We start from the raw sequence: 27,672 nt of genomic DNA on the forward strand, positions 1-27,672 counted from the left end.
GACAAAGTGTAAAATTATTCTTATACTTGGGGGGGGGGGGGATACCGCTATCTCTCTCCATTCTCGAGAAAATCGAATGTGTCTAAAGCGCTCCGTGATGAACTCGTGCGTCAATGAAAAATCCGAAAAAAAAATGTTCGTAATTGCCTTGTATCTCATAAACGGTATGAGATAGCAAAACAAGATTTTGGCAAGTAATATCCTACATAGAGAAGAGAATTTTTCCTTACGATTAATATATGGAACTTCCATATCTACCGCGATATTCAAGCAACTACAGATTTCTTTCAGTGAAGTAATGTAGTTCTTAAGGTCCAGCGATAGCTGGTGAAACGAGAATTGGTGAAGAAGTCTCACGTTTAATTTTTAAACTGAGAAGGAACTTTTCCATAAACTATTCACCTGTCTTTCCCTCTGTTGCTAATTTAATAATATGCAGTTCCAGAATTCTTTCGCAATGTCAACTGCATTAGAATGTTAGTGAGATCATCATTTTTAAACTTTGCTGTGGTTTGGCAAAAGAAACATATTTTAACAACAGGAACTATGTATTCCTCAAAAATCGTCACAGTCCTTCATGAATCCCTGTCTATCGCGCGGGATTAGCCGAGCGGTCTCAGGCGCTGCAGTCGTGGACTGTGCGGCTGGTCCCGACGGAGGTTCGAGTCCTCCCTCGGGCATGGGTGTGTGTGTTTGTCAATCATCACTAATAAATACGCGCATTACATTATTAACAAAACAACTTTCTTTACATTAATTATTTCCAACTTCTCTTCAAAATGGTTGGAATGGCTCTGAGCACTATGGGACTTAACCTCTGAGGTCATCACTCCCATGGAACTTAGAACTACTTAAACCTAACTAACCTAAGGACATTTGCCGGCCGTGGTGGCCAAGCGGTTCTAGACGCTTCAGTCCGGAACCGCGCGACTGCTACGGTCGCAAGTTCGAATCCTGCCTCGGGCATGGATGTGTGTGATGTCCTTAGGCTAGTTAGGTTTAAGTAGTTCTACGTTCTAGGGGACTGATGATCTCAGATGTGTATTCCCATAATGCTCAGAGCCATTTGTACCATTTGAACCATGTGGTTCTGTTAATCCGCGGCGTGGCAACAAGGGCGCTTTGCCAACCAAACCTCTGGCGGCGCGGAAGGTAAAGCCGCCTTGCCATTGGTGTTACCTGGGCAATGGAGTTGCGCCCCCTTCGGTGAGCCAAACGTCAAAAGTCGCAACTAATTTTAAACGCACTATACTTGTTTCTTATATCGAAGTATCACATTTATATGATACGAGGCGGTAGTATGTACGGATTCTCTCGTTGCTTTGGGACTTTCCGATATTCAAGGAAACTGCCTGTATTATTTTTTCGGCGCACCGTGCGGACAAGGCAACGAGACATTCGCATCGCGGTTATTTTACAGTCTGAGGCCGAGCAGTCTTTACCCTCCTATCGATGTTGCTCGAATGCCTTTCCATGTCCGTGAAATATATATTGCTGTCTGTTATTTGGGGGCTGATTCTCACTACCACATTTTTGTTAATGCGCGGGAGAGGGATTGACTGTAGTGTGACGGTTGAACGGGCAGCACCGCAAACATCTTGGAATACGGTGTGCCTTCATCTGAGCCTTCCTGTTTTACCTATGGCGGTGGCGTCGTCGTGGTATCACGTAGTGCACAATCTGTTATCCAACAATGGGCGCCCATTTGGTATTCGACCTAGTGTTACGGATTAATGTAGTCGCTTTCCCGCCACAGTCACGGTACAGTATAGATTTAGCTGTCGTGCCGGTCGCAGTGGCCCAGCGATTCTAGGCACTACAGTCTGGAACCACGCTTCCGCTGAAGTCGCAGGTTCGACCCTGTCTCGGGCATGGATGTGTGTGATGTCCTTAGGTTGGTTAGGTTTAAGTAGTGCTAAGTTCTAGGGGACTGATGACCTCAGATGTTAAGTCCCATAGTGCTCAGAGCCATTCCTACCATTTACCTGTCGGGGTCACGAACCGCATAGGCATTTGCTTAAAAAACAATTAGCCTTCATAGCTCGATCCGTTGACATTGCCTTTTCAGCTGATATCCTATTGCGTCCAGACTCTTCCTACTTTTAGAGAGCAACGTCAAAGCCATTTTATGGTTGGTAGGCCAGTATATTCATTACAGTGAAGATGGAGGGGGCGATAGGGACCCACTCGCCTACCACCAATGTGTGGCCGCTGCATACTGGAAGTGCTTGCGCTTGCCACGGTACTGCGACTAATTCGTCAGTATGTTGAATCTTGTATTTCGTCGTTAACGTGTCGGCAGAGTTAACCGGTCCTTGTGATACTCTCGTCATGGTCCCGTTCAGACGTTTTTTACACAGTTTATTACATTTCAATGGCCCTGCTTGTCTTGTTCTTTTTTAAAAAAATTAATTGAAAGAAAATAAACAAAATTGTTGCAGGCAACGACTGGATTTTTTTTTCTTTTTTAAGTGGCTAAAGCTATGTAGGATGAACTCTGATTTTGTTTCCTTTTTTCTTTTTGCTTAGCAAATTGTAAGGATACAACAAAATTAAAAAAGAAATAGTGGCAGTACCATGTGGAGGACCAGCACAGAGGGAGGGGGGGAGGGGGAGTCATCATGGCCACGCCTCGCGACTCGACCCCTGCCCGCCTCGTCTCCATCCAGCCTGAAAATGACTCTGTCTGTTCTTTTCTGCCAGTACAAGCATTTTCTTCACCTTGAAAAAAAGTGCGTGTCTGCAAAGTGCAGAAGAAAGGGGTAGCGTCTTTGACCAGCAGTCGAAACGTACTGGGTCCCGGGTTCGAATCTTGCCCCTGATTAAATCTGAGCCTTAAAAAATGGTGGCCGAATATTCCGCCGTAGAAAGCCATCCTCATTCTCCCAACGGTCATGTCAAAGAGTGCAGAAAGGAAGACAGAGGTTCAGGGCACTCTCTCGCCCTTGGAGTGAGAAGATAGCCATCAAAGGCGGGAGAATCAGCGATGACAAACGGCATGTGGATGTGGAAGGCAATGAAAACCATTGTACTGAAGACACACAGTGCGTATTCACCAGGACGTGTGGCCTGTAATTGAAAAAGTGCCATCATTCACCTCTCCACTCGTTAACTATTTCAGATTAATCATCCATTCGGATCTTTGGGAGATGATCATGAGAATAAAATGCAGTAACCAACTAAGGGACAACATTCTATAGGTCGAATCATGGAATGTCAGAAGTTTTACCGTAGTAGATTTGTGGCCTCACGAACATTCGTAATATCAACAGCAGCAGGATTACGTGCAATGGGATTAGGACTCGTTATGGATTTGGATTGGACTGTTTAGGGAAGGAGACCAGACAGCGAGGTCATCGGACTCATCGGATTAGGAAAGGACGGGGAAAGAAGTCGGCCGTGCCCTTTCAAAGGAACCATCCCGGCATTTGCCTGAAGTGATTTAGTGAATTCACGGAAAACCTAAATCAGGATGGCTGGACGCGGGATTGAACCCTCGTCCTCCCGAATGCGAGACTCGTTATGAATGGAAAAGTAGGGCACAGACTGAACTGCTGTGAACAGCTCAGTGATAGGGTTGCTCACATCAGATTCGACAGTTTGGCTCCAGCGGCCATGCAAGTAGGAGATTGGTATTTCCGCTTGCGAGGCATGTGAATGAACTTTGTTTATCTTGCGGACTTAAAGCTGAGCGCGCGCTAGTGTACATCGATTATGGCGAATAAATATGGGAAGTGTACATTGCGATTCAACTTCTGTAAAGAATATGCAAGACCTAAATCTTTGGACATGTAACGCTTTCTCCGTGAATATCTCGAGATCCCTGAAACAGAATTTCTAGGAATACTTATTTCCATGCTTCGTCCCACTTTATACATTAAGGTGGTTAACGGCGCCAAATAACAGACAGAAGATTCTGTAGACGGCCAAACCCGGCCTTCTACTCTTGTCATGCAGACGGGAACGTCTGTGTTGTCATGGTGGAACATCCGAGTCTGGGAATCCGGACCAGTTTAGGTGTTCGTGTTCCCTTTTCAGTGGCCTTCCAGCTGTACAGAACGATGCATGGGCACAGGGAGGAGCGGTGGCCACAGTTCAGCACGGGTTATGTCAGATCACCATTGATCTCAAGAGCCATGTATCATCATATCTGAAAACCAGCAGATGTCAGGCAGTACTGACTTATGATGGTTAACCTCGGACCTGTTCTGGACGTGGACAAGAAGGTCATCTCCGGGCGAGCTGTACGAAGTGACGGCGATGGCAATGCTACAAGTCACTTATGAGATGGCCCACTCCGTAACGCATGAAATCGTAGAGACACGGACACGTTAGTGAGTCGAGGCGGTCTTACCAAGGATAGCCGGACGCTGTGGCCGAGCGGTTCTAGGCGCTTCACTCCGCAACCGCGTTACTGCTACGGTCGCAGGTTCGAATTCTGTCTCGGGAATGGATGTATGTGATGTCCTTAGGTTAGTTAGGTTTAAGTATTTCTACGTCTAGGGGACCGATGACCTCAGATGTTACGTCCTACAGTGCTTAGAGCCATTTGAACCATTTACCAAGGATAACTCTGAGGAAGGGGTGGAGGGGACGTTGCATACCTTATTTGTTCGTTTCTACAGCATCAACTTTGTCACTGGGCGATCATACTACAGGTATTGCAACAGGGATCGACACCCTTATCGTTAAGACGAATGCTTTCTCGCTGGAAGGGCTCAAGTACCTTCCAGCCTCTGACAAGGAGGGATGGTCATCTAAACAACGTTTCCCAAAACAGCGCAAGAGGCAGCTCCGTACGACATCTGCACAGGATGTTTCCCTGTGCCCTGACGACGATATGTCTGCACACCTGGATGATGCCCCGAGATCTTCGAAGCCGAATGAGGCCATGGAAAGCACAACATTGGAATACTAGATGTCGGTGCCTCCACCATTGCAAGGAAGTGATTCTAGCCTCGAAGACTCAAATTTCATCGCCATAACGGACAAGGCTGCTGGTTTGGTGCCAACAGAGACTGACAACATGAAAACTGTTGCTTCAGCGGTTGCTCCAGCATGGGGTGACTACAAGGAGGGTCTGGACCTCGTCGAGGAGTCGCCATTGCCTGAGACGACGAACTAATACTTGAGGACGGCGAAGGGCACGGGACAGACGGACACTTCCAACAGCTTGCCTCCGCACCGATGTCGACTAATCCTGGTACACACTGCTGGGATGGGAATCAGGCCCATGCCTGCCAAATTGCAACGATTAACACTAACAATGTATGCTCACCAATCAATGTATGTCTTCGGAGGGAGATGACTTGGGCACCTCCTATAGATATTTGCGTTGATGCAGGAAGTTCACCTCGCTGCGCAGCCACAGATCGCTGGATAGTAGTATTATGCACCGCATGCGGATCGTAAGGGGCACAGGGTATCCATTTACGTACGTGATGTCTCCCACACTGCTGGCATCCAGCATCTTCCATCTGTCAGAAGAATGACCTCCATGATGTTGAAACACGTACAATTAACATTCATGGGCCGTCGGGTTCTGGATGACAGCAAAACAGGGCGTGCTTTTGTGTGGAAGGAATTACCCCCGTGTTCCTTGGACGTCATGAACATGTCCTCCTTGGCGGGGATTTGAAGTTTGTTCTTAGCCAGAAGGATTAGTGAGCACAACCCAACATTTGATGGGACCTGCACTTTGTCGTTTGAGATCTTGCCCTTCGTGACACGAGGGAATTGCGTCAAGGAGATGACCAATTTGACAAGTCATTCGACGAGCAGATTCGATCGCATTTATACCTCCATGAACCTTGATAAAGCTGTACAAAACGCGAGACGCTTACCACTGGTGTTATCCGATCACAGCGCCTATATCTGTATGGTTCTTCTCCAACGCTGGCTAGTGTGGAGGAGTCGGACCTCATGGAAGCTCAATGTTCAACATCTTCATGATCCTGTCTGTCACCAACGAATGGTTGAAACGTAGTAGGCATGTGAAAAGCTAGTTGGATTGTATATGACGATGCTTGCCTGGCATCTCGAATGTGCCAAACCGATGATTCGAAGTACATTTATCACCCACAGGAGGGAGATTACAGCATGGAACCGCCATACGTCCAAATCAAATTCTACTTTGCAGCACTTCGCGACCTGGGCATGAAGCTTACTTTGCCCAGAGAAGGATATAGACGAAATTCGTGGCACTTGCTCGATGAGAGTCTCAGGGAGCGATGATGTACACAAGACACCAGGATGTGATTTGAAACAAGACTCGATCGACGCACCACGTTGTGCAAGAATTGAAACGACGACTTCGAAGCTTGGTCACGGAGCTATCACCCGCCGGCCACAAAGGGTGGTATGTCACGTAGGGACTGTCAACGCATTTGTGGAGCAGTACCAACACCTCTATTGGGAGGATGATAGTTCCGGGGAGGACTCGATCCTACAGCCACACGTGCGAGTGGAAGCGGGCGCTAAGATGGAATATTTTACATGCGAGGACGTCTGTGGTACACTCCCCAAGATTGCCATGATTGATAGGTTTCCTGTTGAATTCTATTAAGACTTTCGAATCGAAATGGCACCGCCATGGCAAATGGTCAAAATGGCTCTGAGCACTATGCGACTTAACTTCTGAGGTCATCAGTCTCCAAAACTTTACTTAAACCTAACTAACTTAAGGTCATCACACACATCCATGCCCGAGGCAGGATTCGAACCTGCGACCGTAGCGGTCGCGCGGTTCTAGTCTGTAGCGCCTAGAACCGCTCGGCCACTCAGGCCGGCCAGGTACATCGAGCTGTTGCAGTTCAATATGCCCACTCCACCAGCATTTGTGAGAGGCATATTGATGCCAATACTTAAGCTGTTTCACACTACCACCCCATCACTCTATTTAACACCGACTATAAGATTCTTTGGTTGTCGCTTGCTACTCAGTAGAATCATTTCCTGGAAAAAAGACACCTGTTGGTGTGGTGAACTTCCAAACGGCCACTGGAGAGTACTGTGATGTGATGACCAAGGAGTGTCAGCGGAAAGCGAAAGCGGCAATTGTGGTGGTTGCTTTTGACAGAATTTTTGTCACGGTTTGTCATGAGTACCTATACAAGATTATGACAAGTATGGGATTTCCTGTCTTCTTCATTGGAGTCGTTTGGCGGATTTACGGAGGAGCACGGTCTTCGGTTCAGGTTCATGGATGGTTTGCAGGATCAGTTCCGATTCGCCGCTCGACCTCCTGATAATCCGTCCAAGAGAGGAGGCCGCACGAGTCCTCTTACTGCTGGCGGAAAATGTCGAGGTGACAGATAGTGCTGTAAATATGGACAAATTGGTTGCAATGTCGGCAGGCGAGACCTCACCCCAGAAGAACCAGCACCACTTCCTCGGGTCTAACAATTTCGTTACCTTGGCACCGAAATCACACCATCTGTGTACCAAACTGCTGCGGTCAACGATCACTGTAAGCTAACGGCTCACCTGTACGATGGTCCTTCAACAGCTACGCCAGCTCGACCTATTACATCGTGTCATATCTGAACACCTATGTGATGACCCATGTTGCACAGATGTTTCCCCTGGCGATAAAGATCTACCGGCGTTTACAGGCGGCTCTGGGATACTTTCTGATGGCTGGATCGCTAATGAAAGCACGAACGAAACTCTCACCCTCCCTCCAAAAGTGAGAGTGCTCGGACTCATGAATATTCGCTTATTGCGTGAAGGGACTCTTCACGCCTACGATATACAAGCAGTGGCGCGGCGAGAATGACCCTTTTTACGCACCACTGACTGCTTCCAAATCTCTTACTTCGCCGGTGGCGGTAGGTAACATTCTGCTGTCATTTACCCACGCTTCTTTATAGAGGCAGTTAGTTACGTCTGAGATGGTCTCCCTCGCACAAGAGTGCCTTGCGAGAAAGACTTTTATAGGTTGGTGATGCAAAGTGTAGATCGTAATGTTGTTCAACTCAAAAGTCTTGCCTCCACTAAACATTTGCACCAACCGCTCTGTCCGTATCGCCCCAGCTTCTAACATGAGAATGCACGCAATTTGATGATGTTCCCACTGTTTGCACAAAGGCTCAGTTGACAGTAGTCTCTCTTAAATGGATTCCTCCATCTATTTTCCGCCAATTGGCTACCTTTGGGACGGACTGCTGCCTGGCCCAGGTAAAATGCTTTGTGAACCAGCGCCCATCCGTCTGACCCTAAGCAGAAGCAGGACAGTGCTACAGCCAGACGTTCCTCTGCAGGTACGATCCACTGAGTGCTCCTTCCCAGAACAACTGGCACAGCCTGATCGCTGCACTCAGAATTTATGACCTCCAATCCATTTCACTCCCTGTTCTCCCTCACCTACACTATGTCCCCTCGTTTACAATTTCTCTACGGGTTACACATGCAGTTATAAGAACATTCTACCCACAATTTACTCATGTAAAAAATCATGAACCAAATATACCAAATGTAATGCTGGGGTACACTGAGACCATGACCTAAAATATGAACGTTAATCTGACTGACCATGTTGTTAAAGTGAGAGCTTGGCATGCCATTTCTCAAGTGGTACACGGAAAGAACTTCACTCATCGCGAACTCTGCATTTCAGGAGAGAGAAGTCGGTAAAAATTTGGTGCAGAGTGATCTTGCAACAACCCTTTCTTACACCTTCCGTCCCGTTACATCGGCAAGTGGTTATGTGTTCTGAAAAATGCTGGTAACTTACTAGGAACTTTTAGGTCAATTAGGAATGAGAGGTGCGAGTAATGTAACACATGCCAAAATTTGCAAAATCTGATTCAAGTTGCCACAAAGTCTGGCCTGATAACGAAACAAATCCTGATGCAGTTCTTTCAAGATGCCTACTTGCCGCATTCACCGAAAAAGTTTCTTCTTCTGGTTGATTCGCTCGTGTGGCAGGACTCATATCGATGCTATCTGACCGCAAAACATGCTGTATGCCATCAAGACCATCCCTCATGGGTGCGTGCCTTACATTCACCCCTTTGATGTGCTGTTCTTTCGATAGTTAAGGGCAATGTTGAAGGGGACTGAAAATCATAGTATCCTGAAAGTCTATCCGTTCGCGCCATCGTCGAGGGATTCAGTTTCGTTGCTGATGTGTGTTCTGCACAGTCAGTTGTGTTCATCAGTCCTCGCAGACTTTGTTCGGTACTCCTGGACTGAAGCTGGATTGATGACTTCAGACCAGAGAGCCTTCAAAAGCCCCCCAAATGTGTTTCTGGTGTTCCAACGCAATGTAACCCGGGGGACTGCTTGCGTAACCGTCATCTGCAGTGTAGCTGTCGACGGCAAATATTCTCCGCATCCCAGAATGAGATTTTCACTCTGCAGCTGTGTGTGCGCTAATATAACACTTCCTGGCAGATTAAAACTGTGTGCCGGGCCGAGAATCGAATTCGGGACATTTGTCTTTCGCGGGGAAGTGCTCTACCACTGAACTACCCAAGCACGACTCACGCCCGGTACTCACAGCTTTACTTCTGCCAGTACCTCGTCTCCTACCTTCCAAACTTTACAGAAGCTCTCCTGCGAACCTTGCAGAACTAGCACTCCTGAAAGAGTAAAACTTTTGCATACAAATCAAAACTTTCTTGCAATTGCGATTGCCACTTACGCAAGCTCCCTTGTGAGACAAGATATGTTCGTCGAGTAAAAATTGGCAGTTGACCCTTAATAATGAAAAGTATGTAGTCATCTACTTGAGTACTGAAAGGAATCCGGTTGATTAGACCGTCAGCGAGAGCTACTAATAATGCATACACCGTTCGCTTGTTACATATTTCTACGAGCTTCAAACAGGAGCGACTTATTTTCAGTTATCTGGGTAGTTACTAGTTTATTTTTGTAATTTATTGCGCGTTTGAGTGCTTACTAAGCACAAACTTTTACTTCAATAACACTGTAGTGCAAAGTACCGCCATTGCTATCGACCGTTGTATCGACCCTCGTATCGTACGGGCTTTTGTTAGTTTGGTTAGAACAGCTCAGTGTCGGTTACACCGTCAGCGAGAGCGCACCGCTAGTTGTTGCTACTACACTACTGGCCATTAAAAATACTACACCACCAAGATGACGTGCTACAGACGAGAAATTCAAACGACAGGAAGAAGATGCTGTGATATGAAAATGATTAGCTTTAAAGAGCATTCACACAGGTATGGCGCCAGTGGCGACACCTACAACGTGCTGACATGAGGAAAGTTTCCAACCGATTTCTCATACACAAACAGCAGTTGGCCGACATTGCCTGGTGAAACGTTGCTGTGATGCCTCGTGTAAGGAGGAGAAATGCGTAACATCACGTTTCCAACTATGATAAAGGTCGGATTGTAGCCTATCGCGATTGCGGTTTATCGTATCGCGACATTGCTGCTCGCGTTGGTCGAGATCCAATGACTGTTAGCACAATATCGAATTGGTGGGTTCAGGAGGGTAATACGGAACGCCGTGCTGGATCCCAACGGTCTCGTATCACTAGCAGTAGAGATGACAGGCATCTTATCCGCATGGCTGTAACGGATCGTGCAGCCACGTCTCCATGCCTGAGTCAACAGATGCGGACGTTCGCAAGACAACAACCATCTGCATGAACAGTTCGACGACGTTTTCACCAGCATGGACTATCAGCTCGGAGACCATGGCTGCGGTTACCTTTGACGCTGCATGACAGACAGGAGCACCAGCGATGGTGTACTCAACGACGAGCCTGGGTGCACGAATGGCAAAACGTCATTTTTTTGGATGAATCCGGTTTTTTTTTACAACATGATGATGGTCGCATCCGTGTTTGGCGACATCGCGGTGAACGCACACTGGAAGCGTGTATTCGTCACCTCCATACCCGGCGTGATGGTATGGGGTGCCATTGGTTACACGTCTCAGTCACCTCTTGTTCGCACTGACGGCACTTTGAACAGTGGACGTTACATTTCAGATGTGTTACGACCCGTGACTCTACCCTTCATTCGATCCCTGCGAAACCCTACATTTCAGCAGGACAATGCACGGCCGCATGTTGCAGGTCCTGTACGGGCCTTTCTGGATACAGAAAATGTTCGAGTGCTGCCCTGGCCAGCACATGCTTCAGATCTCTCACCAAATGAAAACATCTGGTCAATTGTGGCCGAGCAAATGGCCCGTCACAATACGCCAGTCACTACTCTTGATGAACGGTGGTATCGTGTTGAAGCTGCATGGGCAGCTGTACCTGTGCGCGCCAACCAAGCTCTGTGACTCAATGCCCAGGCGTATCAAGGCCGTTATTACGGCCAGAGGAGGTTGTTCTGGGTACTGATTTCTCTTCATCTATGCACCCAAATTGCTTTAAAATGTAATCACATGTCAGTTCTAGTATAATATATTTGTCCAATGATTACCCATTTATCATCTACATTTCTCCTTGGTGTAGCAATTTTAATGGCCAGTAGTGTAATACGGCGAGTACACCGTTCATTTGTTACATATTTTTACATAGTTTTACGAGTTTAAAACATGAGCGAGAGGAACTGTGATTGTTGTGTACAGGTGCGAGCTGAGTTCTTGACCCTTCGCTCACAGGTCCTGCCCGCTTTGGCTTCTGTCTCACAGTTTGCGGCTGCTGCCATGGGGAGGGGGGGGGGGGGGGCGTGTGGGGGATCGAACGCGGGGATACGAGTGACGTCGAGCACGACCCACGTGTCCTCCGATCGGTCCCTGTGGACGCCCCGGGTACTGCCTGACTGAGATTGACCCCTCATCCGTTGTCGAGTGGGAGATCAGTCCAAAGTCTGGCAGGCACAGAAAAACTTTCTGGAGGGCCAATCGTAGGGCCTCCCTGGTTCGTTTGACGAACAGTTTTCGGGTGTTATCTGTGGCTGACGATGTCTCTGTGCTGGATGCAGTCGTCCACCCTGTTCCAGAGGAAGCTTCTCGGCCCGCAAGGTCTGGGCATTCACAGAGGGTGGGTTTGCTGGTAGTTGGGAGCTCCAACGTTAGGCACCGAATCGGCTGCCTTAGGAACATGGCTGCCAAGGAGGGGAAGAAAGACAGTGTGCACTCCGTGTGCATTCCTAGGGGAGTCATTCGGGATGTGGAAAGGCTGCTTCCCGATGCCATGAAGAGTACAGGGTGCAGCCAGCTGCAGGTGGTAGCTCATGTCGGTACCAATGACGTCTGTCGCTTTGGAGCGGAGCAGATTCTGTCTGGTTTCGGGCGGCTAGCGGAAATGGCAAAGACTGCCATTGTTGCTTCCGAGATTAAGGCGGAGCTCACCATCTGCAGCATCGTCCATAGAACCGACTGTGGTCCTTTGGTGGAGGGTCTGAATCAGAGGCTCAGGCTGTTCTAAGACCGTATAGGATGCAGATTCCTTGACTCGTGCCATCTGGTGGTGGGTTTCCGGGTTCCGCTTAATAGGTCATAAGTCCACTACATACAGGAGGCGGCTACACGGGTAGCGGGAGCTGTGTGGAAGGGACTAGGCGGTTTTTTTTTTACCTAGAGGGTCTCAAGGAACCACAGAAGGGACGTCCGTCTAGAAGTGGGCAGGTAAAATACAGTAAGATTAGTTGTAGAAACGATTGGTATTCCAGTTGTAAATTGTTGTAGCTGTGTTGGGAAAGAACCAGAGCTCAAGCCCTAATAGACAGCACTGAAGCTCAAGAAGTTAAGCTCAGTGTTAAGAAACGATAGATTAAATACAATTGTTGGTGGAGTATTTATTGCTGTCACAGTTATTTTACCTTGTAGCGAAATTGAAGTACAGCCGGCCGCGGTGGTCTAGCGGTTCTAGGCAGTCCGGAACCGCGCGACTGCTACGGTCGCAGGTTCGAATCCTGCCTCGGGCATGGATGTGTGTGATGTCCTTAGGTTAGCTAGTTTTAATTAGTTCTAAGTTCTAGGCGACTGATGACCTGAGAAGTTAAGTCGCATAGTGCTCAGAGCCATTTTTTTGAAATTGAAGTAGATAGTTCGTGTGAAATAGTATGGGTAGAGGTTATACCTGACAATCGGACTAAACTATTAATTGGATCGTTTTACCGACCCCCGACTCAGAAGAAATAGTTGTTGAACAGTTCAAAGAAAACTTGAGTCTCATTTCAAATAGGAACCCCGCTCATACAGTTATCCTCATACCCGCTCATACATATCACTCCTTCCGATCTGATCATGTAAGTGTAGAAAAGTTGTGGAATGTTTTCAGAGAGAGAGTATCGACAGCAGTTGAGAGATATGTAACACACCATGGTACACAAAACAGGTCAGATTGTTGTTGCAGAAGAAACGAAAAAAGCATGCCAAATTTAAAAGAACGCAAAATCCCCAAGATTGGCAAAGTTTTACAGAAGTTCGAAATATGGTGAATACTTCAATGCGAGATGTTTTAATAGTCATCACAACGACATTCTCTCGCAAAATGTGGCAGAAAACCCAAACAGATTCTGGTCATACATACAGCACACCAGTGGAAAGACGCAATCAATACTTTCACTGCGCGATAAAACTGGTGAAGTCACTGATGACAGTGCCACTAAAGCAGAGTTATTAAACACGGTTCTCCTAAACTCCTTCAGCAAAGAAGACGAAGCAAATATTCCTGAATTCCAATCAAGAACAACTGCCAAGATGAGAAAGATAGAACATATCCTTGGTGTAACGAAGCAGCTTAAATCACTTAATAAAGGCAAGGCCTCCGGTCCAGATTGTATACCAGTCATGTTCCTATCAGAGTATAAAATAGCTCCATATTAGGCAATTATATACAACCACTCGCTCACAGAAAGATCCGTACCAAAAGACTGGAAAATTGCTCAAGAAACACCAAAGCCCAAAAAGGGAAGTAGGAGTAATCCGCTGAACTGCAGGCCTATATCACTAACGAAGATTTGCAGTAGGGTTTTGTAACATGTACTGTATTCGAACATTATGAAGTACCTCGAAGAAAACGATTTATTGACACTCAGTCAGCACTCATTCAGGAAATATCGTTCTTGTGAAACACAACTAGCTCTTTATTCTCATGGAGTAATTAGTGCTATCCGCAGGGGATGTCAAATTGATTCCATATTTTTAGATTTCCAGAAGGATTTCGACACCGTTCCTCACAAGAGCCTTCTAATCAAAGTGCGTGCCTACGGAATATCGCCTCAGTTATGCGACTAGATTCGTGATTTCCTGTCAGAGAGGTCACAGTTCGTACTAATAGACGGAAAGTCATCGAGTAAAACAAAAGTAATATCCGGCGTTTCCCAAGGAAGTATTATAGGCCCTCTATTGTTCCTGATCTATATTAACGACATAGGAGACAAACTGAGTAGCCGTCTTAGATTGTTTGCAGCTGATGCTGTCATTTAGCGTCTTGTAAAGTCATCATGATCAAAACGACTTGCAAAATGATTTAAATAAGATATCGGTATGGTGCAAAAAGTGGCAATTGGTTTGGGTTGGGTTGTTTGGGGAAGGAGTCCAGACAGCGAGGTTATCGGTTTCATCGGATTAGGGAAGGATGGGGAAGGAAGTCGGCCGTGCCCTTTCAAAGGAACCATCCCGGCATTTGCCTGGAGCGATGTAGGGAAATTACGGAAAACCTAAATCAGGATGGCCGGACTCGGGATTGAACCGTCGTCCTCCCGAATGCGAGTCCAGTGTCTAAACACTGCGCCACCTCGCTCGGTAAAAGTGGCAATTGACCCTGAACAAGGAAAAGTGTTAAGTTACTCACGTGAGTACCAACAAAAGAAAATACAGCCAAATTTCGATTACGCGAAACGTCACATTAATATGAAGGCTGTAACTTCAACTAGATGCTTAGGGATTACAATTACGAATAACCTAAATTGGAACGATCACATAGATAATATTGTGGATAGAGGAAACCAAAGACTGTGATTCATTGGCAGAACACTTAGAAGGTGCAGCAGGTCTACTAAAGAGACTGCTTACACCACGCTTGTCCATCCTATTCTGGAGTATTGCTGTGCGGTGTGGGACCCGCATCAGGTGGGACTGACGGATGACATCGAAAAAGTACGAAAAAGGGCAGCTCGTTTTGTATTATCGCGAAATAGGAGAGATATTGTCACAGACAAGATACGTGAATTGGAGTGGCAATCATTAAAACAAAGGCGTTTTTCGTTGCGATGGAATATTCTCGTGAAATTTCAATCACCAGTTTTCTCCTCCGATTGTGAAATCATTCTGTTGGCACCCACCTACAGAGGGAGAAATGATCATCACGATAAAGAGCAATCAGGGCTCGCACAGAAAAATTTAAGTGCTCTTTTTTCCCGCGTGTCGTTCGAGAGTGAAACGGTAGAGAGACAGCTTGAAGGTGGTTCATTGAACCCTCTGCCAGGCACTTTATTGTGAATAGCAGAGTAATCACGTAGATGTAGAAGTTCCGGTTACATGATAAATCACTCAAATCTAAGGGCTGACAGTCCAGCTAAATACTTAGGAATTATAATTGCGAATTATTTAAATCGGAACCGTCACATACATAATATTATGGGAAAAGCAAACAAAATACTGCATTTTATTGGCAGAATACTTGGAAGATGCATCAGCTCTGCTAAAGAATCTGTCTGCACTACACTTGTTCGTCCTCATCTGGACTATTTTTGCACGTATGCCTCTGTAATTATGTAATAGGCGTATTTAAACTGTTTTAGCATGTAATTATCTGAACTGTGTCTTATTTAAATTGTTTTGTTAATTAAATTGCATTGTGTATTATTGAGAAAGAGCGGGAAACCGCGCATAGATACATTTTGAGAAAGAGCGGGAAACAGCGCGTAGTAATACATCTGTAATGGTAGCAGGGATTGTCTGCACCAAAAACCATTGTTGGCGGCGAGACCGCACTTTTGTAGCATTGAGCGTTGGAAGCGAGCAGTTGCGAGTAAGATGTGAGACGAGGCAGTCGTAGCTAGCGAGACATGAGAGGAGGTCGCTGTAAGCGAGGTATGAATTAACACTTTGAAAGAAGCGGTGTGCTCGCCAGCCACTCGCTATATGTAGCGCAATGCTAGTTTTTAAGAATTTTTGTAAAGAACTATGCCCCTTGTAATTGTTTGTCAAGATCGTTCTCAGAATATAGTTATGTAATTTTGATGGAAAATTAGGTATGTAGCGCAACGCTACTTTTTAAGAATTTTTGTAAAGAACTATACCCCTTGTAATTGTTTGTCAAGATCGTTCTCAGAATATAGTTAACTTCTACCAGATTAAATGCATTAAGAATTTTCTATCCCAAAATCATTCACGTAAATGCTTTACGGAATTTATTGTTATCTTAAAAGAAAAGTCTAAACTGAGCTTCAGCTTTTATCAAATCTAAATTAACTTCAACTTAAAGAATTCCAGTCACAAAGTATTATGAAACTCCACCAGCAGCTTATAATTATGTTAAAGAGAAGTAAGTATATTCATTCCACAGTTTGCTGTAGCAGTCAGATGGCGATCCAGTATAAATAATTAAAGGTAAGAATCAGTCTTAATAATTTCAGGTAACGACTGAGGGCCACGGCGACAACACATTTTATGTTTCGTCGTAATAATCAGCAGGTAGTCTTTACAGAGCAGCAGTTAAAAGATTTTAAGAGACGCAGCGTTCAGTCAGCAAGCAAACGTTCATCCAATATTAGACGGGAAGGTTTCACCTCTGTACCAGATAGGGTTGAAGGATGAAAACCAAAAAGTTCAAATGAGGACAGCTCGTTTTATGTTATCGCGAAATATAGAGGAAAGTGTCAAGGAGATGGTGTTGAAACCATTGGAAAGAAGACGTTTCCCTTTGTGGCGGGAACTTCCCACGAAATTTCAGTCGCCAACTTTCTCGTCCGAATGCGAATAAATGTTGATGGCGCCCATCGACGGGAGAGGTGATCATCGCAGTAAAAGAAGAGAAATTATAGCTCGCATGGAAAGAGTGTAGTGTTCGTTCTTCCGGTGCGCTGTTCGAGTGTTGAACGGTAGAGAATAGATTGAAGGTGGTTCGGTGAACCCTCTGCCACGCACTTATTTGTGAATCGCAGGGTAGTTATGTAGACTTAGATGCAGTTGACATAGATACCTAGTGACTGTGAAGGGAGATTTTCTATACAGCTCGGGAACGCGCAAGCTAAACCTCTGAGGTGTCTTTAGAAGACGTGTTGTACGCTCGTAAGACGCGCCTCTCTCTCAGTGTGGGACGAACGCCACACGCTTTGAGACGCGCAGGGCCGTTCGCATTGCGCAACTTTCCTTCAGTTCTTCCCGCGAAACGAGACGACGCACGCGAATCGTGGAAGCAGCAGCCGGCGCAGAAGTCACCGGTAACCGCCCCGCTGTGGACCCTTTTTGCCAGTCCATCGGCAACCAGTTGGCATTGCTGGATGCGACAGGGCGGCTGAAAAACTGGCCCGAGCGAGCCGCGCTGATGGAGCTGGACTGCCCGGCGCAGAGCTGCTCATCTGCGAAATGTCACGGCCGACTGTGGCGGAACAGGTTCACAGTCGCATCGCCCCGCCTCGCGATACACATTCGATCTTTGTTTCTCCCCTCCTCCCTACCTCAGTTTCGTTCTTCTACACTGTATCACCTGACTCGGCGGGTAGGTGGGAAGGGGTGGGGGAGAGTGAAGACACCTCTGGCACGGTGATAGCCTTTTATAGGGCGTCCAGGGCTGAGCGCCGGAGCACATGAGCTGACCTCGTGGCTGCGCCCATTTCTTTTTTTTTTTTCTCCCCGTTGCTTTTTGGCTCTCATTCCTGCGAGCCCTGCGCTTACGTAACGTTCGTGAGAATCCGCGCTGAGGAATGCCAGGGCTGTTCTCCGAGCTCGGAAGAAATTATTCGCGCATTCCTACCGCCTGGGGTACGCCATCGCCCGCACCTGCTCCGGTGACGGACAGTACAATGTAGCAGTCCATTACCGCGAATGTTGCGACGCCGATCAGCTGGGAGAGGAGCAGCAACTGACAGAGCTGCGTCATTGTGTTGTGACTGACAGGTGGCCGCTCTCCCACGGCGTCAGCATTCTGACATTTCAGTTTCAGCCTCGTTCAGAGATGATTACGACCTTCCTCCTTGATCGGTTAAGTCTTTTCCTGATCTGTTAAATATTTGCCCTGGAAGGTATGAAATATTAGTATCTTTTTACCGAAGTCTGGGAATATCAGTTGAAATACACAATTATAAGTGACCATTCACTTACAGTCAGCTTTCCACTACGCATTTATAACGACTATACGTCAATTTTCTGTGGATTTGTTTCAACTGAGACGATATTAATGATGAGAACATTCGATTTTTCTGAGTGGTCTGAGACATTGTCTGGTAACATATGACATAAACAAACTACTTTGCTGCATGACTGATGACTTGATTGCATAGATATTGAAATCATCAATCTATAGAAAGTTTATATAGTAGAAATACGATTTAAAATCTGTCTATGACCACTGAAAGGTGTTTGTATTGTTGCTTATCTATATAATCAAATAATCCATATGACTATGGACCCTAGATGATAATGAAGTAGAAGAAGAAGATCAAGACAGTGATGATGATAATGAAATAGAACAGGAAATTGGAAATGATAAAGAAGAATAAGGAGAAGAAGAAGAAGGAGATGAAGATAATGGTGGGGTGGTGTTCGTGGTGATGATGGTAATGATGCAGACGATGATGCCAAAGACAAATATTATGAAGATGATGGAGTAGAAGAATAAGATTATGATGATGGACATAGTGATAATAATATGGACATAGTGATAATAATACCAATGATTATGATTGTAAGAAGGCAATAAATCGCAAAAACAAGAAGAAAAGGATAATGGCGATGGTGCTGCTAATGGTGGAGATGGTGATAAAAAGGAAATAATGATGATGGGAATGATAACGATGTAGAAGAAAAAAAGAAGAAGGAGGGGCAGAAGGCAAAGAAGGATAATGAGATGAAGATGAAGATTGATGATACTGATAATGATGATGAGGACAACAATGAAGGCATGAGATATGCAGACAAGAATAATCAACCAATCTATCCAACTCCCTGATACTGCGGTAAACTTGTTTTTAAGGAGATATCAGAATATACAAAATATGGTGGTGGACGGCAAAGCTGTAACTTTCGTTGTATTTTACAAAGAGTCAGGACTGAAAAAGAGTACGATATCTGCAGCCTGGGGAAGAACTCACCACATGTTAATGTCCCATGTTAATGTCAAATATAAGATTGAGGAAGAACAAATACTAATTACGAATTTGCAAATCGTTTTTTCTCAGCAATACAAGCGGGACAAGAGCCTGTCCGAGAGGTGCCCTGTTGGCTCACCTTCTCAATGAACTTAACCTCCTCTGCCTTAACACGGGAGCACCCACGTTCCTTTTAGACTCCACACACATCTATTCCCATTTGGACCAATCCTTCTGCACTGCCCAACTTGCCCATCGTCTCGAGTGGTCCGTCCTCTCTGAGACGTACTCGAGCGACCATTTTCCGTGTGCTAACCGACTACTAACTTCTGCCCCACCTTCGTACACAGCCAAATGGCAGCTCTGTAAGACCGACTGAAGGCCTTACTTCTCCCTGACTACTTTCGACGAACAACATTTCCCCAGTTTCGACGAACAGGTAGAATATCTTACAAACATTATCCTTGGTGCCGGCGCAGAACGTTCCATTCCTCGCACTTCCTTTTTACGGCGCCATGTCGCACTCCCTTGGTGAACAGAGGCGTGCCGCGACGTAATTAGAGCGCGGAGACGTGCTCTCCGCGTTTTTAACCGTCGTCCTACGACGGCAAAGTGTATTCATTATAAACAATAGCGTGCACAGTGTCGTCTAGTTCCCCGGGATAGCAAAGAAGCTGGCTGAGTTTCATTCACCCAATAGTGCCACTCCCCCTTCCGTCGTGTGGGCCAACCTCCGACAGCTCTTTGGGACTAAGGTCCATCCCCAATTTCTGACCTAACAGTAGCAGACAATGTCATAGTGGACCCTATTGCTATCTCCACCTTAGGCCACCATTCTGCGGGGATTTCGAACTCCTCCCACTATCACCCTGCCTTCCTCCGTTGGGAACCAGTGACGGCGATACCCTTCTCTTCTCAGAATAGTGAGTGCTACAATGCTGCCTTTACTATGAGGAAGCTAGATCATGCTCTCACTTCATCCCAATCCTCCACCCCACGACCGGACAAAAAAGGAGGGGGAGCAGAAGGCAAAAAAGGATAATGAGCAGAAGATAAAGAATGATGATACTGATAATGATGATGAGGACGACAGTGAAGGCATAGGATATGCAGACAAGTTTAATCAACCAATCTCTCCAACTCCCTGCTTCTTCAGTGGCATCTTCAGCGATGCCTGATCGTCTTTAGTCATGGAGCATCGACAGTTGTTTTCATTTTTCCACTGACTAAACCGATTGTATGAATTTCTAGCAGCGCGGTTAGTTTCATCCATCGTCTTTATATCTTGGGCCTGTTGCTCTTCCGTTCGTTGAAACTATGAAATTCCAGGAGCTCCTGGCCGATAGGAAACTTTCTTGGTCCTCCCACGTGTGCTACCTGGCAGCCCGCAGTACGCGGTCCCTCAATGTCTTAGTGCCCTCAGTGGTACTTCCTGGGGAGCAATTCGATCCACCCTCCTCCTTTTGTACGGGTCCCTTGTCCACTCAAAACTAGATTATGTGTTTAAGCGTCTGCACGTCCGTCCCTCTTACGCCGTCTCAAGACTATCCACCGTTGTAGCGCCCGTTTGGCCACTGGCGCCTTTTGCACTAGCCCGGTTGAGAGTCTGTGTGCAGGACCTGCCCAACTACCGCTGTCGTATCGCCGTGACTTTCACCTCAGCAGATATGCATGTTGTTCGTCTGCCGTGCCTGGCCAACCATCCTATGCCTACTTCTTTCGATTACTGCTTTGATCGCCAGTATGGGGCGCGTCCCTCTTCTCTGTTACCTGTTGGAGTTGGCTTTCGGCGCATTCCGGCTGATTAACTTCACGCTACCTGCCGCTTTCCCGATGGGTATGAACCCCTCACCGCCTTGGCTTCGTGCGGCGGCCGGTGTTCACCTTGGCCTTCATTCGCTTCCTAAGGACACTACTCCACCATCGCTCTATCACCTTAAGTTCACGACCTTCGCACGGAACTTCGCGATAGTATCTCTGTGTACATTGATGGCTCTCGGAATGACCGCGGTGTCGGGTGTGCCTTCGGCATTGGTACCGACGTTCTTCGTTATCGGGTTCCGGCACACTGCTCAGTATTTACAGCAGAACTGTTCGCTCTGTATCAGGCCATGCAGTCATCTGGTGACAGAGGCTTTTCAGTTGCGTCATCTGCTCTGTTTAGTGCAACGGGTCCAGGTAAGCTGTCACTTGCTCACTCTTCATGGAGCCACTGTGATGTTTATGTGTGTTCCCAGTCATGTCGGTTTGACAGGAGATGTGACCGCTGACGCTGCTACCAAGACAATCTTCGTACCTCAGCTCGCTCGTTCTTACATTCACTCCGAAGATCTCTGTGTTGCCGTCGGTCAACAGATGGTGTCACTTTGCCATCACCACTGGTCCTCCTTTCATGGGAACAAACTCTGGGGAATTAAGCCTCTCCCAGCGGCCTGGATGACCTCCTCTCGAACCGCTCGCCGTGAGGAGAGAGCTAGGTTGCATATCGGACACTGTCTTTTTAGCCATCGCCATTTGCTAAGCGGTGCTCCCCCATCACTTTGTGCTCGTTGCCCTCAACCTTTTACGGACCGCCATTTCCTGGTGGAACGCCTTCTCCTAACCACTTACGTTTTCAATTGTTTTTTCCGTCTGAGTTATCGGCCGTTTTAGCGAACGACGCGCGTGATGTTGACCGCGTTTTACTTTTCATCCGTCGTAGCAATATGGCGAGGGACATTTAACCTTTAGTGCAGTATCTCCGTTTCTCTAGGGCGTATTTTATAGACTATTCTCCATTTCTCTGTTTTTAGCTGTCTTTTTTTTTGTCGATTGGGCTTAACGTGTAATCGTTTTTAACTGCTCTCTTTGTCTCCGTGTTCCACGCTTCTCACATGGGCCTAATTATTTTTGCGCCCTTAAACAAATCAAACTCAAGCCCTCCGCTCTTTCGACGGCTTGAACTCTGCCGGGAAAACTGTAACGTCCTCTTAGAAAAATTTATACACAATATTTTTAGCGCAACGCAATCTGACTTTCAGAAATCCCTGCAAAAGAATGGCCCTGACTAACATTAACCTATACGTTTCACAAATCACTTACCTCACAAAAATCTTCGTTACTCGAACTACTGCAATACAGCGAGCGTCACTACTGTCAGCTAAATAAAAGATTCAAACTACTGAAGGCACTAACTACTGACAGGCACAGTTAGCAAAAGAAAGATTTTGATAGAGAACAAACAATGTACACTCCTGGAAATGGAAAAAAGAACACACTGCCACCAGTGTGTCAGACCCACCATACTTGCTCCGGACACTGCGAGAGGGCTGTACAAGCAATGATCACACGCACGGCACAGCGGACACACCAGGAACCGCGGTGTTGGCCGTCGAATGGCGCTAGCTACGCAGCATTTGTGCACCGCCGCCGTCAGTGTCAGCCAGTTTGCCATGGCATACGGAGCTCCATCGCAGTCTTTAACACTGGTAGCATGCCGCGACAGCGTGGACGTGAACCGTATGTGCACTTGACGGACTTTGAGCGAGGGCGTATAGTGGGCATGCGGGAGGCCGGGTGGACGTACCGCCGAATTGCTCAACACGTGGGGCGTGAGGTCTCCACAGTACATCGATGTTGTCGCCAGTGGTCGGCAGAAGGTGCACGTGCCCGTCGACCTGGGACCGGACCGCAGCGACGCACGGATGCACGCCAAGACCGTAGGATCCTACGCAGTGCCGTAGGGGACCGCACCGCCACTTCCCAGCAAATTAGGGACACAGTTGCTCCTGGGGTATCGGCGAGGACCATTCGCAACCGTCTCCATGAAGCTGGGCTACGGTCCCGCACACCGTTAGGCCATCTTCCGCTCACGCCCCAATATCGTGCAGCCCGCCTCCAGTGGTGTCGCGACAGGCGTGAATGGAGGGACGAATGGAGACGTGTCGTCTTCAGCGATGAGAGTCGCTTCTGCCTTGGTGCCAATGATGGTTGTATGCGTGTTTGGCGCCGTGCAGGTGAGCGCCACAATCAGGACTGCATACGACCGAGGCACACAGGGCCAACACCCGGCATCATGGTGTGGGGAGCGATCTCCTACACGGCCGTACACCTCTGGTGATCGTCGAGGGGACACTGAATAGTGCACGGTACATCCTAACCGTCATCGAACCCATCGTTCTACCATTCCTAGACCGAAAAGGGAACTTGCTGTTCCAACAGGACAATGCACGTCCGCATGTATCCCGTGCCACCCAACGTGCTCTAGAAGGTGTAAGTCAACTACCCTGGCCAGCAAGATCTCCGGATCTGTCCCCCATTGAGCATGTTTGGGACTGGGTGAAGTGTCGTCTCACGCGGTCTGCACGTCCAGCACGAACGCTGGTCCAACTGAGGCGCCAGGTGGAAATGGCATGGCAAGCCGTTCCACAGGACTACATACAGCATCTCTACGATCGTCTCCATGGGAGAATAGCAGCCTGCATTGCTACGAAAGGTGGATATACACTGTACTAGTGCCGACATTGTACATGCTCTGTTGCCTGTGTCTATGTGCCTGTGGTTCTGTCAGTGTGATTATGTGGTGTATCTGACCCCAGGAATGTGTCAATAAAGTTTCCCCTTCCTGGGACAATGAATTCACTGTGTTCTTATTTCAATTTCCAGGAGTGTATTTACCTTAATAGTCATAATATATATAGCAGTTCATGACATCCATTCTTACAAATGTACTGTTTCTGATGGACACACCTCCAGATTATCCATTCTCAAGAATCCGCCATCTCATTTCCCCATATCCACCACTGCTGGCGGCTCACCTCCAACTGCGCAACGCTACGCGCTGTTAACATGCAGCTGCCCAACACTACAATGGCAGACAACAATGCAAACTAGCCACAGACTGCACACAGCACAGCCAGTGATTTTCATACAGAGCGCTACGTGGAGTTACCAATAAGGAAACGTAAACAGCCTACTTACAAAACTTTCAACGAGCTGTCTGAATGTTTGTGGACGGGTCGTAGTCAATTCTTCCTCAAAAGCCGAAACCAAAGATGGTACTGATGTAGGATGTTGGAGTCTGGAGCGAAGTCGACGTTATAGCTCACCCCATAGGTGTTCCTTTGTGTACATAGGGGTTTTTGGCAGGTCATTCCATTTCAGGAATGTTATTGTCCATAAACCACTACCTCAAAAACACTAATTTATGATATGTAGCATTGTCTTCGCCTCCGAACTGGTCCTCTACTGTCTTCAGTACACAATGACTTAAAATGCGTTCATAAAACTCGGCATCTAGCATTTTCTTACGCACAATATGGGGACGACATGCTGACCCCGAAAAACATCCACATTCCATACATTCCATAATACCATCTCCTCTGTACTTCACTGTTGCCATTACAAATTATGGTTGGTAACAACTCCAGGCATTCATCAACCTCAAACGCTACTATCGGTTTGCCACTGTGTATAGCATGATTCATCACTCAAAATTACTCCGTTCCAGTCATCAGCACTTTACTCTGTTTCAAGCGTCGCTTAGCATTGACTACAGAAACGTGTGCTCGTCTATTAGACCCCTTCATTTTAACTCCTTACACATAGACATTATCCTAGCTGAACTACTGGTGGTGCTTTGGAAATCACGAGTGATTCCTTCCGCAGACTTCATGCGATTTTTTACAGCCACCTTCCGTAATGCGAGATGATCCTTGTCCGTCGACGTATAAGGTCTGCCGTCTCTTGGTTTAGTTGTGGCTGTTTCTTTGCGTTTCCACTTCACAGTCACCTTACCAACAGTTGACTTGGACCTCTTTAGAGGATCTGAAACGTCCCTGATAGGTTTGTTACGCAGATGATATCTGATGACTAGTACACGTTGGAAGTCACTGTACTCTCCTAATCAACCCATTCTGCTGTTACTATTCCTCCACTGACAACCCAGTAGTCCCCGCCTCCTTTTATACTGGCGTGTCCGTTTTTCGTGGCATCCAGTGGTCAATTCCGCATTACAAAGGGGTGTCCAGATACTCTTGATCAGATACTTAGCACATCATTCGAAGTGTATCATGAGACGTAAGTGTGTGACACTGTAGATAGTGATTCATGAGTCGGCTGTGGACATTAAGCTCGTCGGTCTCCTTGCTGCTCTTCGACAGAAATAGGCTATATATGCTGGCACCAGTTTCATCCTCTCCCTTCTCCCAGCATCATCACAAAACACAAATATAACACTACACTGTACACATATCCATTAGACTCACATGCAGTCCGTAAATACACATATCAAAAGATCTTCCCCGTCTGCCCAGCACGTATAAAATGTAGAAAAAGATGCTCAGAGAATGCAAGTGGACGTCTATGACCTCTTGAAAACATTTTGAGTGATTTCAGGTGATCAGAAAGACAGTGCGACAATTGAAGCTCCCATTATCGAACAAGTACCATAGGGAGAAATCTAGCAAGCTGTGAGAGTTTACGACTTGTGCAGAGGCATTAGACGATAATATCTTACATTACTCAATTTGTGAAAGGAACTGCACAACAAATTAAGTGAGCCTGGAGAAAAATGATGTAATAACTTAATGGATATGAAAGTCCGTCGTAAGTATATGGCTAGTGGTCTGTTTAAGTAATGAATGAGACTGGGCAGATTTGCTCTGTGCAGGCCCCTTGTTTCCACATAGTTCCAGAAATATTATAAAAGCAGTGGTTGCTATTTCACTGAAAAAAAGGAACAACGTATTAATAGCTGGAATCTACCCCGTCTAATTCAGTATCTAGGAGCTCTACTAACTGTGTACTTCGAAGCGTCCAGTTATTCATTAACGTAATAAATCAGTCTCCCGCAGTCAGATAATGGTACCAGAATCTTTAAGTACATTCAGGAAGAGCAACCATGACGATTAACGCATTAAATTATCTTGATAACGATAAGTGGCGCTATGAGATAGAACGTAGTTGTGCGTAGAGGTAGTGTACAGCTATTGTGGAATGGAAGCAGCAGATTAGCAACTCATAGTTATCTGGTAAGGTCATCATTCCCAAAGCCTACACACTACTTAACCTAAAAGGACAAACACACACACTCATGACCGAGGGAGGACTCGAACTTCCCCCAGGACCAGCCGCACAGTCCATGGCTGCAGTGCCTTAGATCTAAACAATACAGTTCAAGAATAAAGTTACCGTTATTCGATTTTGCTGTCCTTACATAAAAATGCACCTGAAAGGCATTCAAAGTGAAAAACTAAAAACAAGTTATACGGACACGAAGTTCTTGTCTTACTTTAAAAACGCGAGTACCAGATTCTCGGCCCACTAATCCGTGTTAATGTCCATCCACTTAAAGATAAACTGATCACTGAATCCTCCTGGACATTAAAAACTTGTACGCCAACGTTCAGGTATTATTCAAAATAACTTTCTCACACATAAGAAGCTCTGAAGACAGAAAACTTTCCAGGCTATAGAGCTACTGAGGCTTGACACTGATTTGAATTATTTCCCACTTAACAACAAATTTCACTATTCTGAATATGGCTGCATTTCAGCAACGGTTACACAATAACAGCTCGAACAAGACAGCCAACCAGTTGAATTAAAGGTAAATTGAATACCACGGCTTAATGCAGCTGGTTGGCTGTCTTAATCATCTGATAACAAAATTTACGTACAGGAAACTGGCCTTCCTATGAGATCAAGCATATGAGGCACAATGACAGATATTTTTACTAGCAGTCTGGAAGAGAATGTTTTGAAATCTGACAATCCTTAATGGAAGAATATAATGTGTCCTTTGCTGGGCAGCAGTGGGGAAGTATGACAATGACTAAGTTAAAAATGAATCTGCTCAGTGCGTGAATTAAAGGTTTGCCGTCGGAACGACACATCGCAGAAGCGATAGCATAACGTATTGGATTTAAATCCAAACATCTGAAAATATTAGTTGTCTCATTGAGTATTATGTGAAATCCTGTATGAAAAATTAAATAACCATCGCTTACTGTTTGTTGAATGTTTCAGGCCGTGTGGTGATGATGAACGTACCCTTGTTCGATAAACAGATTGACCGTGAAAAATCTTACTTTCATTTGCATCTTAAATAGCGTTAGTCTGTGTTCAGAATACAATGCTGAAACAGCAAGATGATATTACTGTTTGAGCATTGTAATATCACTTATTGCTGTATGAGTATTGTATTCTGTATATTATTCAGAACAATAACAAGTACAAGATTTGCCAGTTACTCATACCTGCATCTACAGCACAAGATGGGCCAAACCAAAGTGAATGACGCGAAGAAGCTTTTCTCCGCAACAAATTTCTAATGTTTAACAGCTGAAAGTTTTTTCCGTATATCGATACCTTACCTTTTCACTCTCACTGAAGCATCTATTCTCTTTTATCTTACGCTTGCATATATGTAAATTTTTTTACAACATGCTGGATAAATAAGAAAAGAATGTCACATTTATTTCCTTTACTTGAAGAGTCAGCG

The sequence above is a fragment of the Schistocerca gregaria genome, chromosome 2 (genome assembly GCF_023897955.1).
Source record: "Schistocerca gregaria isolate iqSchGreg1 chromosome 2, iqSchGreg1.2, whole genome shotgun sequence".
NCBI lineage: Eukaryota > Metazoa > Arthropoda > Insecta > Orthoptera > Acrididae > Schistocerca > Schistocerca gregaria.